The sequence below is a fragment of the Bufo gargarizans genome, chromosome 6, assembly GCF_014858855.1.
Source record: "Bufo gargarizans isolate SCDJY-AF-19 chromosome 6, ASM1485885v1, whole genome shotgun sequence".
NCBI lineage: Eukaryota > Metazoa > Chordata > Amphibia > Anura > Bufonidae > Bufo > Bufo gargarizans.
In genome coordinates this window covers 77,042,299-77,057,600 of record NC_058085.1, presented here as the reverse complement: position 1 = coordinate 77,057,600, position 15,302 = coordinate 77,042,299, and the positions used below count along the sequence as shown (strand labels likewise).

Below are 15,302 nucleotides of genomic sequence, written 5' to 3'. Positions count from 1 at the left end.
GTGGTCGGATAGGCGTGCGTTCCAGCGTGGAACGCACGCCGACACCTGCTCAAGCATGCATACCCTCTTCAGGCAACACTTCCACAGCGATGGGGACTCAGATACACAGAACTATCGAGTTGACATTGCTTCAAATAAACAATCATTGTACAGTATAATCATGCTTCAACACTCCTACAGTCCTATATATCATATACGTGATATACCCAGGATAACACGCGATACACATGATAGATACGCTGTATCCACTGCTTTTGCGAATTCCACCCTTGTCCCGTGCTCATGCATCTCACCATATGTCTTCTGCCCCCAACATCAGACAATGCTCTGCACTGTTTTTCATAGGTTGTCATTTTCACAATGTTTGTTTCCACGGTGTCCTCTGAGAGATGTGGATATTTTCTTAAGCAGGTGGCCCCGGTGCATTTGTTTATGGCGCAGCGGCGTTGGGGCTGCCGTCCTGTGCACACGTGTCTGGCGGCCGTGTCTGCCGCCCTCCTGGGCGCATGCGTCTGGCACCATTGTAGTGCCGTCCTCGCATGCTCAGGTTTGGCACAGCTGTCCCGTGCGGCCCTCCTGGGCATATGCGTGTGGCACCGCCGTGTTACACCTAGGTGCTGATTATTGCTTGTTGTCTATACTTGGGCCTGTTTTCCTGGCTTCTTATCTCGCTCACATACATCATCCGTAGTCTTCCTGGATCGCCCAGGCTCGTTCCGCCTCTGTCATCCTGGATCGCCCAGGCTCGTTCCGCCTCTGTCATCCTGGATCGCCCAGGCTCGTTCCTGTCTCTGTCATCCTGGATCGCCCAGGCTCATTCTGCCTCTGTCATCCTGGATCGCCCAGGCTCGTTCCTGTCTCTGTCATCCTGGATCGCCCGGGCTCGTTCTGCCTCTGTCTTCCTGGATCACCCAGGCTCGTTCTGCCTCTGTCATCCTGGATCACCCAGGCCCACACTGCCTCTGTCATCCTTCCTTGCTCCCCGCCCGGTCCTCCGGTCCCGCATCCTCTTTCTCTTCCCTGCTCTCCTAAGCGATGTTTAAGAATAATGATAATATCAAAGCCAATTGGTACAAGTTCTTCTTTAGTACACCGGACCTGGGGGTATCTACAACTGTAATCAGGTATAATTGCATGTATTGTTTCTATTTTTCATTTATTTTGCAGTACATTCCAGCCGAGAAGCCGTGGTTAGCAGGCACGGGGCTGGCCGGCCTGTTTCTCCATTTCGATAAAAAAAAAAAAAAAAAAAAAGAGAAAAGAAGCTTCAGGAACGCAAAGGAGAGACCAGACGCCGGTGTGATCATTAAGGTGCTGCCTTGCGGACGCTGCTGCAGGGGTCTGGAACTGCGATTCTGGTTCCCATCGTCTAGGCTACCGCTGGCCCAGGTTAAGTAAGTTCGAACCTCCAGTGGACCCCTATTCCCACAAATGCCCTTTAATCGCTGCACAATCGCTCTCTGCCTCCTCGACTGGAACCAGAAACTGCACCTTCCACTGCTGCTACCAGATGTAACACAGGTTATCCCCTCCGGGGTAGCTAACTCCATGGATGTCGTTTTAGTCGTGGGGTTTCTGTTACTGTGCCATTTTTTCCGGTTTCCTAATGTACCATTTTGGGCAATCTTTTCTATAACAAACAGGGCTGCGGTGCTGTCGTTTATTCAGCCCTCCCGATCAGAAGTAGCGGCTCATCAGCTTCCCGAATTCTTCAGGTATCAGGTATACGCCTTTTGTCTGTCTTCCCTGTCGTCCTGGATCACCCAGGCTCTCTCTGCTCCTGTCATCCTGGATCGCCCAGGCTCGCTCTGCTCCTGTCATCCTGGATCGCCCAGGCTCACTCTGCTCCTATCGTCCTGGATCGCCCAGGCTCGCTCTGCTCCTGTCGTCCTGGATCGCCCAGGCTCGCTCTGCTCCTGTCGTCCTGGATCGCCCAGGCTCGCTCTGCTCCTGTCGTCCTGGATCGCCCAGGCTCGCTCTGCTCCTGTCGTCCTGGATCGCCCAGGCTCGCTCTGCTCCTGTCGTCCTGGATCGCCCAGGCTCGCTCTGCTCCTGTCGTCCTGGATCGCCCAGGCTCGCTCTGCTCCTGTCGTCCTGGATCGCCCAGGCTCGCTCTGCTCCTGTCAGTCCTGGATCGCCCAGGCTCGCTCTGCTCCTGTCGTCCTGGGTCGCCCAGGCTCGCTCTGCTCCTGTCGTCCTGGGTCGCCCAGGCTCGCTCTGCTCCTGTCGTCCTGGATCGCCCAGGCTCGCTCTGCTCCTGCCTCCCTGGATCTCCCAGGCTCGCTCTGCTCCAGTCTCCCTGGATCTCCCAGGCTCGCTCTGCTCCAGTCTCCCTGGGTCGCCCAGGCTCGCTCTGCTCCAGTCTCCCTGGGTCGCCCAGGCTCGCTCTGCTCCAGTCTCCCTGGGTCGCCCAGGCTTGCTCTGCTCCAGTCTCCCTGGATCGCCCAGGCTCGCTCTGCTCCAGTCTCCCTGGATCGCCCAGGCTCGCTCTGCTCCCCCAGGCTCGCTCTACCTCGGTCATGCTGGATCGCCCAGGCTCGCTCTGTCTCTGTCATTCTGGATCACCCAGGCCCGCGCTACCTCAGTCTTCCTGGGTCACCCAGGCCCACGTTGCCTCTCTCATCCTGGGTCGCCCAGGCCCATGTTGCCTCTCACATCCTGGATCGCCCAGCTTGCTCTTCCGCCGTCACCTGGACCGTCACGTCACTAACTACCCACTGCCTTCCCGGTTCGCTCAGGTCATTTAACAGCCCAGCTCCGGCCTGAATCACTTGTGCCCTTGTTACCTCCCGTGGCGGTCGGTTCAATTAACTATTTCCCTCCTACAGCGTGGGTAGTCTTCTTGCCCACTTATCCAGGCCTACCCCGCACTGGCTCCAGGCACAGTTCAGCCAGATAGTTCTTGGAGGGTGATAGGCATCCCTCCCGACTCCACGCCAATGTAAACCTCAGCCCCTACCACAAGTATTAAGGCTGGTTACAGCCTGCATTTGTGGGAGGGGCTGCTGACTATATGTTCCCCACGCGTCCTCACCTTGAGGACGGTTGCTTCATGCCCCACCCTCCCGACCCTTCTTTCTTTCATTCCACTCTCTTGGGTGGCCCACTTATCCAGGCCTACCCCGCACTGGCTCCAGGCACAGTTCAGCCAGATAGTTCTTGGAGGGTGATAGGCATCCCTCCCGACTCCACGCCAATGTACACCTCAGCCCCTACCACAAATAATTTTGCCACACCAATTACACCGAGTAGATGAGGTACAATTTTTAAAGTATGACCATACATCTTGCAATTTCGACAAAAGGCTGGAGCATTGTCAAAAAAAAGAACACCTGAATTTTTCCCAATAGCAAAGTTTTTGGGCGGATATTGTACACCAGCAGGACCAGTAGGGTCCTCTCCAAAACGAACAAAGAATTTATGTTTACCAGACCACAAGCCTTAAGAGTTCAATATTTTGTGTGAGTATTTCACATGGGAGCAATAATTTCGCATAAAAAGTTCAATATGGTCAACACTCACATACGGATTATACATGAGCACAATCAAATGGACATCCTCATTTGATAATAAAGTGAAACTTAAGCCATCTAAACTCGAGTTACATTCATTATCTTTAAGGCAATGGTAAAAGTTCTGATAAGCATGAACAGAATCCAAAACCAAAGTATATGTGCCTTGTCGAAGTCCTTGTAGACAAAAGATGTCGCTCTTATTGACACGGAGAATCTTGTAGAGCATTTCCCGCACAAAGAATTCCAAACAAAAGGCATCCCTCTTTTCCTCTGCAACGTAGATAGAAACTCCATTCCGGACCCGGGGTTCCCGGTCATTTGCATGGCGAATCGGAACGACCATGATCACCTCTTTTCAGTAAGCCAGTGCCTACTCCCAAAAGCAAAAAAGATGATGCCACAGGGCCAAGGGCATGGCACTTGATCTTAGCCAGAAGGCCGAGAAGTGATAACCTGAAAAAGGGTTCGCCGTACAGGCTGATGTTCCCCAATGCAGAACACTTCTAAAGGCAATAGCCTACAGGCCCCAGCCCCAGACACAGTCCGCGAGGCTTCCTGCTCTCACAAACCAGGAAAAACATGCGTCCTACGCTCAGAAATCACCAGCATGCTCCTCTTCGTGTTCGCCATCTGCCCAGCTCCGCCCACCCAGTGCACGCCCACTTTTGTTCATGCCTTTTCTTCGCATACAATTCCTGGTGCCAAAGCACGCCAAGCAGAAAAACTGATAAGAGGAGTGAATGGAGAAGTAGTAGGGAAAAAAAAAAGGGTATGCATTGTTGATTGTGATGTCAGGGCCCTTGTGATGTTATCCTCTGACCTGACAAGCCTCCTGTGACACGTGCAGTGTTCCGTCCATTGTCCAGACAAGGTAGGTCCAGCTGCTGCTGATACATAGAAAGTGCTGGACTACTTTTTAGCCTCCAAGTAATCCAGTTCAAAAGATCCACAAGAGGGAGACATAGGCAAACTTTACTTATTTAATAAAGCACTGGAAAAGCTAAATGGTTACATCCAGCCAACTTGCTACAAAAGGGTCAATTTCCAGGAACAACTCAGCATCCCAGGTGCACAACAGGCCCAATCCAAATCCAACCCAAGGTGCGTGGAGGTCCAAACACTTCATTCAGGTGATAAGCCAATTAACTAAACCATCAGTCTTAAAGGGACTCTGTCATCAGTTTCTAACCCCCCCTTTTAAAACTATTGTTCTGTCCATGGCGCCCTTGTGATTACAAAGGTGTTGTTATAAGCTAAATCCGCCGTCTCGTTTTGATAAAAAAAAACTTTTATCTAACCTGTCAATCATGTGGATAAGGTGCCCAGAGCGTTTCTCAAGGTCTGAAGATGCCGCCCGCCGCCGTTGGTGCCCAGCTCCTCCTCTGCTCCTTTCAGCGCCGCTCAATGAGGCTGAATCTAAAAGTCTGCATGGGCGCATCAGGCACAGGCCTGTGCGCACGCGCGGGATCTTTGAAAAGAAGGAGGGGGCACTGAGGGAGAGCCGGAGGCGTATTTCTTTACATTCAGGCGGCGCTGAAAGGAGCAGAGGAGGAGCTGGGCACCAATGGCGGGGGCGGGCGGCATCTTCAGACCTTGAGAAACGCCCTGGGCACCTTATCCACATGATTGACAGGTTAGATAAAAGTTTTTTTTATCAAAACGAGACGGCGGATTTAGCTTATAACAACACCTTTGTAATCACAAGGGCGCCATGGACAGAACAATAGTTTTAAAAGGGGGGGTTAGAAACTGGTGACAGAGCCCCTTTAATTGGATTTGGGGTGTGAGGAGACTGGCTGGCTGGCTGGGTGGGTTGCTTGGTGCTGGAACAAACCAACAGCTGATGCAATTAGGAGATTGACAGACAAAATTGGGCAGAGAGAAGAGAAGCGGAAGTGCAGACTCCTGAGGCAGGACAAATGCAACTTTCCACTTGCTTGCTGGAAAGATCAATCAATCTATTTCATTCTGTTTTTTCATACTGGATTAGAAGGGGTGCACCGGTCCTGGAGGTACTGCAATACCAGGTCAATGCGTGGAGTGGACAGAGCAAGCTCTTTTTCCATCTCCCTTTTCGAAAAATCCATTTAATATATGGTCCCCAGATAGGGGACGTATCAGATATTAAACTAATAAGAACAGATTTTTATTTATTTTTTATTATAAAACTATGAAACTTACATAACAATACAACATAAATTACTCAAAAAGCACATTCCACATGTTAATATTCCACAATGAAGCAGCTTTAACACCTAAATATGGTCTATCTCTTAAATAGAACACACATGACTCACTTAAAGCAAGTTTAACACACTCTTTTTCATTAATCAAGTCTCCCTAGAACAACAAAACATTAAGTCCATAACACTTTCTTTTTACTTGCCTGCGGTACTGAACAAAGTCCATACATTACCAATTCATGGTTCAGATAACCCAGATCACAAGTATGCTTCAACAACACCCCCACCCTCCTCCATAAGTTTTGCGCATATTTGCAATTTCACATTACATGGAGCAATGTTTCGTCCATAGCACAGTCTCTCCTAGGACACTTTGATGTTGACACCAATCCTCTTTTATGTTGAAAAGCCCTTGTCGGCAAACAGTCTTGCATCACCATCCAGGCTAAGTCTTTCAAATAATTAGAAAGGTAAGAACAGTTAAATAACTTCCAACATTCCATGGACCTAGTTTCTGTATAGTTTGACACCAAAGAAACATGTTTATTACTATTCAGATATTGCATGATCTTTCGCGTATTACCCAAACATTCTCTCTCACAGTTCTCTAAGGAATATTGTCGAATAGTCCTCTCAATCAATACATATTGTTTTGGTGGAACAAGCAATACAGGTACAGTCAACGGAATTTGTATCCATTGGCGTCTACAAAACAAATGACCTGCTGCATATTTTAAGAAAAGGGACCAGGTATTTTTTAGCTTTCTTAATCGTCCTAAAACAGAGAGAGAAGAACTGTAGATATAGAATTTTCTTTATGTTTGGTATCTCTTTACCTCTATGCTGTTTTAGTTTATACATAGTCTCCCTGTTGACTTTATCCATTTTTGAACTCCAAATGAATTGAAACATAACTCTCTGCAAGAACTTCAGACATTGTTCACTTGGAGGGAAGACTACATTCAGGTATAACAGGATTGGAATGATCAATGCTTTGATAATCAAGTTTTTCCCTTCTATTGTTAATTTGCATAATTTCCAGAATTCCGCCTTCTTCTGAACCATTATTTTAACTTCTTCCCAGATTTTTGTCCTTTGTTATTGTCATCAAAAATAACTCCCAGTATTTTTATTTGTTCTTTCTGTATTTTAAGGTCTGGGATATTAGCTTTTCTCCAGTCCCCGATGGCATAACAGTCACATTTTGCTCTATTAAGTCGAAAAGCTGATGCTTGGCAAAATAATTCCATCACTTGAACAGCACTTCGCAATGCAGGTATTGATGTACACATAATTGTAACGTCATCCATATATGCCCCTGTTTTTACAGCAAGTCCATTACCTCCTGGTATTGCAACACCCTTAATTACGTTGTCCTTTCGTAGTAGTGACAATAACGGCTCTAAAACACAAATAAAAAAAATGGGTGACAGGGGGCATCCTTGTTTAACTCCAGAAAACAAAGTAACATTTTTTAACAGAAAGCCATTTACAAGAATTTGACTGAAGGATTCCTTATAGAGCAGTTATATCAGTTTTTATTATAATCTCTGGAAAATTCATTCTCTTCAGCACCATCCAAAAAAACTCATGAGACACTCTGTCATACGCTTTAAGGAAGTCCAAAGACAATATGGCAAGATCTTGTTTCCTCTCGCTCTGATACCAGATACGGTCTCTTATTATGTTAAGATTTCCCCATACTCCTCTACCTGGGACTGCACATACTTGGTCTTTGTGTATCACTTTACCAATCACCATTTTAATGCGATTTACTAACATTTTGGCCATTGGCTTGTAATCCATATTTAAGAGGGTGATTGGCCTCCAATTTTCTAGTTGCGACCTTTTTATACACTAGCGTCACAATACCTTAGTTACTGATCCAGCACTCTTCGCAGGGCACACTCCAGAAAAAACGCATATGGGATGAGGTCGATGATGTTGCCTTGACTGACCAGGTTTGTCACCTCCGAAAAAGGATGCAGCCATTGAGCCTACAGCCATTGTGCATAAGCGTTCAGTAACGCGGCCAAAAAATACCCAGCTCCGCAGAGGCTGTCCTCTTTTTTTTTAAATAAAAAAAAATCTGTTCTTACCAGTTTAATCTCTGTTTTGTCCCATATCAGGGGGCCGGTGTATGGAATAGATTTTAGGAACCGGGAGATGGAAAAAGATGCTTGGTTGGTCCTCCTACTTCCAATTTGGGGCACAGCGCATTTTTCAAAGCCTATGGTCGTGCTGAGGTAGTTCAGTGACAGTTAAGTGACCCAGAAAACAATGATTATGCAGTGTGGGCCCACTGTTGGCCTAGTAGGCTTTAATGATCACCTTAGATGATCACAAAGAAAATTAATGTTTTTTCTATGCAAAATTATCCAGCTTTTAGTCTGTTCACAATGAAGCAACGACCTTATCTCATCTGGGGTGCGCCAACATTGCCATTGCCAACACACTCATAGAGGTGATCGCTTTATTGTGATACGCAAGCCCCTTCACCACAACAAGGTAACGATCACGAAGGGGAATTAACACATGTATGTGCCTTTTGCAGGCACAGTGAAGCACCAGAGGCCATAAAAACTAGACATGTACACATGCCTGAAAAATTAGGTATTGTTGCAGCGGCCGGAAAAATGTATGTTTTCCAGGCAGAAAAAGGGCACTAAAACATTGCGGCTTGAATCCTAGTTGGTGGCAGAGAAGTCACGCAAGTCATCCAGCATGCAGAGATTAAATACAGCAGCGTGTGGACCATTTTATAGCCCAAGATATCTCATCAGGCCTTTTGTAGTCAAATGCATCCTCCACTGTCAGTCCCTTCGGGATCAATGCCTCATTCATCTTAATAAAGGTGAGGTAATGTAGACTTTTTGGACCTAGGCGACATCTCTTCTCAGTGACAATACCTCCTGCTGCGCTGAAGGTCCTTTCTGACAGGACACTTGAAACGGGGCAGGTCAGAAGTTCTATCGCAAATTAGGATAGCTCAGGCCACAGGTCAAGCCTGCACACCCAGTAGTCATGGGGTTCATAGCTCCTCAGAGTGTCGATATCTGCAGTTAAGGTGAGGTAGTCTGCTACCTGTCGGTCGAGTCGTTCTCTGAGGGTGGACTCCGAAGGGCTGTGGCGATGCGTAGGACTTAAAAAGCTCTGCATGTCCTCCATCAACAACATGTCTGTAAAGCGTTGTGGTAGGAGGAGGATTACTTTCACCTCTTCCCCTGTTAGATTCCCGTTGTGCTGTGACATCACCCTTATACGCTGTGTAAAGCATACTTTTTAACTTTTTTCGGAACTGCTGCATCTTTTCCGACTTCCGGTAATTCGGTAACATTTCAGGCACTTTCTGCTTATACCGGGGGTCTAGTAGCGTGGCCACCCACTACAGGTCATTCTCCTTCAGCCTTTTTATACGAGGGTCCCTTAACAGGCATGACAGCATGAAAGACCCTATTTGCACAAGGTTGGATGCCGAGCTACTCATTTCCTGTTCCTCGTCCCTCGTCCTCACTGATCTCATTGAAGGTCTGTTTTTCCCCCCAGCCACATACAACACCATGGGTACCAGATAGGTGGCAACGAGCACCCTGGGATGCCTGCTGTGGTTGGTCTTCCTCCTCCTGAAAGCCACATTCCTCCTCCTGAAAGCCACATTCCTCCTCTGATTCCTCTTCCTCAGACTCCTCTTCCAGCGTTGCCGCAGGTCCAGCAAGCGATGCTGATAAGGCTGTTTCTGGTGGTGATGGTGACCACAACTCTTCCTCTTCATGCTCAGCTACGGCCTGATCCAGCACTCTTCGCAGGGCTCGCTCCAGGAAGTAAACAAATGGGATGATGTCGCTGATGGTGCCTTCGGTGCGACTGACTAGGTTTGTCACCTCCTCAAAAGGACGCATGAGCCTACAGGCATTGTGCATGAGCGTCCAGTAACGTGGCAAAAAGATACCCAGCTCTGCAGAGGCTGTCCTAGCACCCTGGACATACAAATACTCGTTGATGGCTTTTTCTTGTTGGAGCAGGCGGTCGAACATTAGGAGTGTTGAATTCCAACGTATCAGGCTGTCGCAAATCAAGCGCCTCACTGGCATGTTGTTTCGCCGCTGAATATCTGCAAAGTGCGCCATGGCCATGTAGGAACGCCTGAAATGGCCATACACCTTCCTGGCCTGCTTGAGGACGTACTGTAAGCCTGGGTACTTATGCACAAAGCGTTGTATGATCAGATTCAACACATGTGCCATGCACGGCACATGTGTCTACTTGCCCAAATTCAATGCCACACACCACTTTGCTGATCTCCAGTTGGTGCCACTGATCCACCTGTGCGTTCAGGTCAGACAGGAGTGCTGGTCCGATGTGACTCTCTGCTTTCAGGCAAGTCAACCCCAAGACGGCGTGACACTGTCGTATCCGGGATGTGGAATAGCCCCTGGGGAGCTGAGGGGTGCAGTTGATGTGGAGCAAGACGCAGCAGCAGAAGAGGACTCAGCCAAGGAGGTTAGCGAAGAGGTGGCAGCAGTCCTGCCTGCAAGTTGTGGCGGTGTCACCAACTCCTCTGCAGAGCCACGCATTCCATGCTTGGCAGCCGTTTACAGGTTTACCCAATGCGCAGTGTACGTGATATACCTGCCTTGACCGTGCTTTGCAGACCAGGTATGAATGGTCAGATGGACCCTTGCCCCAACACTGTGTGCCAGACATGCCATGACTTCGTTTTGCACAATAGAGTACAGGTTGGGGATTGCCTTTTGTGAAAATAAATTTCGTCTGGGTACCTTCCACTGCGGTGTACCAAAAGCTATACATTTTTTGAAGGCCTCCAACAGCTTGTATGGTAAAAGCTGGTGGCCTAAGAGTTCCGACAAGCAAGCTGTCAGACGCCGGGCAAGGGGGTGACTCTGTGACATTGGCTTCTTATGGTCAAACATTTCCTTGACAGACACATGACTGTGGGAAGATAAGAACGAACTGCTGAAGGTGGGAGGCGGAGTGGCGGATGGTTGAGAGGGGGCAAGGAGGACAGCAGTGGTTGACGTGGCTGTAGATGCTGGACTAGGAGGAGGATGGTGGCTTTGAGTTTGTGTGCTGCTTGTACTCGTCATCATGTGTTGATCCCATAGGCGTTTGTGATGTGAGATCATGTGCCTTCGCAAAGCAGTTGTACCTAGGTGGGTGTTGGACTTTGTTTTGGCACAGGTTGCAAATGGCATCGCTGTTATCAGAGGCAGACACACAAAACAAATGCCACAATGCTGAGCTTTGCAATGACGGCATTCTAGTGGTGGCAACAGCATGCGTTGATTGGCATGCTGTCTGGCTGACCCTGGGTGCCGATGCATGCTGTCTGACTGTGCCAATAGCTCCTTGCGACGACCTCCCCCTGCTTCCAACTCGTCACCGTCTCGCCATCTGATCTTTCCCCCTGTTCTTCTTCTCTTCGAGCGGGCACCCATGTGACATCCACGGACACATTGTCATCATCAACCGCTTCACTTGTATCTGACAACTCAGCAAAGGAAGCAGCAGCGGGTACAACATCATCATCATCATCATCACACTGTACGTCCATGTGTGTAATGCTGCCTGACTGAGACATACCCCTGTTATCTACATCCTCTGGCAATAATGGTTGCGCATTACTCATTTCTTCCAACTGATGTGTAAATAACTCCTCTGACAGAAGAAGTGAAGCAGCTGTAGTGCTAGGTGTTAGTGGTGGCGGCAGGCGGGCGAGTGGTAACTTGAGAGGTGCCCGAAGCTGAGCTGGAGGAGGATGGTGCGTCAAGGTTCTGAGCGGAAGCTGTAGAAGATTGGGTTTCCTGTGTCAATTATGTCCTCAGAACTTTTCAAGTTCAGGGTACGCGGCCTCTGAACACTGGGCATTATTCTAGGGCCAAAGGAAATCACAGCACCACGACGGCCCCTGCGGAGTGGCCTGCTTCTTCCTGTTATTTTTATTTCGATTAGTACTATGCGTGCAAGCTACTGTGACACCAGATATGCGTGGTGGCATTGGGCACTGGCAGTAGTGGGCGCAGTACACGCTGTAGTCCTAACACACACATGCTTGCAGGCAACTGCAATTAAATTACAGTGAATTTTTTATTTATTTTTTAAAATGCAAGCTACTGTGACACCAGATATGAGTAATGGCACTGGGCACTGGCAGTAGTGGGCACAGTATACGCTGTGGGCCTGACACACACGCTGGCAGGCAACTGCAATTAGATTACAGAGAAAAAAAAAAAGGTTGTTCAAGGATGACGTATAGGGGGCGGACCAAACATCGCATATGTTCGCCGGGAACTGTTCGCTGGTGAATAGTTTGGGACATCTCTAGAGATTGACAGACTAGATGCAGGTACGCAGAAAGCAGCACAGTACTGACTGGGCAGAAAGAGGAGAAACTGAAGTGCAAACTCCTGAGGCAGGACACATGCAACTTTCCACTTGCTTGCTGGAAGTATGCTTGCAATCCATCTCTCAATTTCATTCTGTTTTTTCATACTGGATTAGAAGGGGTGCACCAGTCCTGGAGGTACTGCAATACCAGGTCAATGCGTGGAGTGGACAGAGCAAGCTCTTTTTCCATCTCCCTGTTCGAAAAATCCCTTTAATATATAGTCGCCAGATAGAGGACGTATCAGATAAGGTTTCAACACAAATTTATTAAGGTAAAATGTCATACAAAAAGTGAAACCAAGAATAATAAATTAACATAAAACAATGATAATATTAATAGAACATAAAATTATAAAACGATTGTATTCCAAATATTCAAACACCATAAGGTATTTGCCTCCTTTAGACCAAAATTCTTTTCACAATTCTTGACATCGATATTATCATGTTTGAACATCAAAATATTTCTACTTTTCCAGATGGGATTTTTAAAACAATTAACAATCATCCAACAAATTCTTTGTGGTCTAGGAGTTGGGCAGGTAAAAAGTCCATATAAAACATATTCATACTTAAAATCTCTCAGACCACATATCCATTTAAAAAGAGGCCCGGCCTTCCTCCAAAGCTCCTGTGCATAGTGACAGTTCCAAAAAAGGTGCAATACCGTCTCGTCGTTTCCGTACCTATCTCTTGGACACCTGGCTCTCGCCACCAGCTCTTGCCTATGTTGGAACTTACTTATAATAAAATCAGGTACACATAATTTTTTTTAAACCATAAAAAGATATTCATGGGACACTCTATCGAACGCTTTCTCAAAGTCTAATGATAAAATAGCTAAGCTCTGCTTTCTGTCTTTAAAATACCAAATTGCATCTCTTAAAATGTTTAATGACTCTGCTATGGATCTACCAGGTACCCCTTAAACCTGATTAGCGTGTATTATTTTCTCAATAAAAGGTTTAAGACGTAAGGCTAAAAGTTTGGCTAAAATTTAATAATCAACATTTAAAACTGTAATAGGTCTCCAATTTTTAAGTTGGCTCCTATCACCTTTTTTGAAACTATCCCCTTCCTCCAGGACCAAGGCAATTCCTCTACAGAGAAGGCTTCCTTGTATAATAAAAACATGTCACCCTTTAAAATATCCCAAAAAGTTAGATAAAATTCAATAGTTAACCCGTCTTCTCCCGGAGCCTTACTTTTAGAAAAACTCTTAAAAGCTAATAAAAGTTCTTCCATAATAGGATCCCGAGATAAAACCTCTTGATCTAAAATATCTAACTTAAAATCTAGGGAATTAATAACATCATCTAAAAAGGACATGTAAATTACTTTTTTATTAAAAAGAAGTTATTCACTTAAAAAAAAAAAAACAGAAGCATTTTCTCATCTTCTTCTAAATATTTAACATGGGAATAAAAAATTATTTGCTTACCTTTATCTTCTATGCATTTTTTATTTCAACTTTTAAATTAACGATATCTAATTCTACGTCAATACCAACTTCTTTTAATTTAAATAAAACATTAAGACGTTTATTAAGAACATCAAACAATTGTTTCTTTTCTTTAGCCTTCTTCCTACCTGCTTTTATAAAAAAGAATTTAATTTTAGGCTTCAGGCCCTCCCACCAGTGTAGCATGGACTCATGGGGTCTTACTTTTCCTGCCAACACTGATAGGTCTGCACAAACTCAGCCTTAATCTCAGGGTCCTCTAGTAAACAAACATTCAACCTCCAGAGGCCCTTATTTATCTTTTGATCCCCTTTTAATTCTAAATGTATTGATAACAACTTGTGGTCTGAGAAAATATTATTGAAGAGCTCGATTTTCTGGGGTGAGAAATTTTCTGAAGCTCACTCTTCCATTGGACCAAGTGGTACCTGGGTCCACCGGTGAGAGCGACCTCCAGCAATCCTTAAAATTAAAATACTCCTTGCCGGGTTTCGTTGTCACAATACAATTAAAATCACCTCCTACTACCAAGGGGGTAGAACCAGTATAAAATAATGGCAATATATTAAAGAGTTCTGCCCTCTCCTGTTTATCAAGATGGGCGTATACATTCAAAATGTGTCATAAAAACCTTTAAAATGTAAATGAAATAAAACCGCTCCACCTGGTATAAGTTCTGTCACAGACTGTACATCAATATAATGACCATGACACAACAAACCCACTCCAACAGATGGATTGTCATTTGCTCCGGACCAAACTGAAGGGCCCAGCTTCCAGTCCCTTTTAAGGTCATTATATTCCATCTGACTTGGAATACCACATTCTTGTAATAAACAAAGGTCAAAGTTAATTGTCTCTAGATAGGATAATAAAGCCGCCCTGCGAACAGGGCTCTTTAGGGACCTCACATTCAGTGAGGAAATTTTAATAAGTAGTGAAGACATATAAATTACTAAACATCGGAGTCCAATCCAGACGACTCCACCTAATCAATCTCCTGAGAGCAGGAGGCCCCGGAGTCCAGACAATAAGAAAAAATCTCAGAGATGTGCTGCGATCCTACTGCACCTCTTAGCTCCCCTTCATCTGAACTTCGATGTTTTGCTTTCCTTTGGCTCACAGCTACTTATTCTTCTCTTGTTCTTTTAGTAGTGCAGGAAACATCCATCTCTTCACTTTCGGGTCTTTTAGTCTCCCGGGCGCCGTCGTCACCTTGGGCATCTTTCTTCATTTTCAGGGCAAGGCTCGGGTCTACCCACCAAACTCTCTGCCTGAGCAATAAGAGTTTTAGAACACTCTGTCCTTGTCCTCAAAGAGTGTCTCCTGCCCAAACTTTTCCTCTTCTCAATATGAGTGCTGGGATCATCAGAAGGATCCACCTCAGCACTGTACTCAGTCAGATCCCCTGTTAGCGTCACCCAGGATCAACTACTCTCTTTGCTCGTTACGGGTTGGGACCTAGAGGTCACTGTGGAGCTAGAACAGCTCCTCCTTGACCCCTTCACATCTTTGTTGCCATCCTCCCTTCTTGTCTCTATCAGACTGCCTGACGAGACTTTAGAGGACCCTGGCATAGTCCCTACTGTAATTTCGGATCTGGAAATCAGGGCATTACCGGCAGAACCCACATCAATTGCGGGTACCTGCTCTGGCCCTGACTCGGATGCCCCTTGTTCAGGCTCCCCTTCGGGTGCTCTGGGTGTCCGAGCCTTACCAGGGCAATCCTTATATTTA

General features: G+C 46.5%; 2 non-coding genes across 2 annotated transcripts; both read right to left on the bottom strand.

Moving 5' to 3' along the window:
- Nucleotides 1-5,505: 5,505 nt before the first annotated feature.
- Nucleotides 5,506-5,687, bottom strand: LOC122942666. Its single transcript, XR_006390629.1, has one exon. It is a non-coding gene; the product is annotated as a U2 spliceosomal RNA (small nuclear RNA).
- Nucleotides 5,688-12,217: 6,530 nt separating this feature from the next.
- Nucleotides 12,218-12,399, bottom strand: LOC122942844. The gene has a single exon (XR_006390741.1). It is a non-coding gene; the product is annotated as a U2 spliceosomal RNA (small nuclear RNA).
- Nucleotides 12,400-15,302: the final 2,903 nt, after the last annotated feature.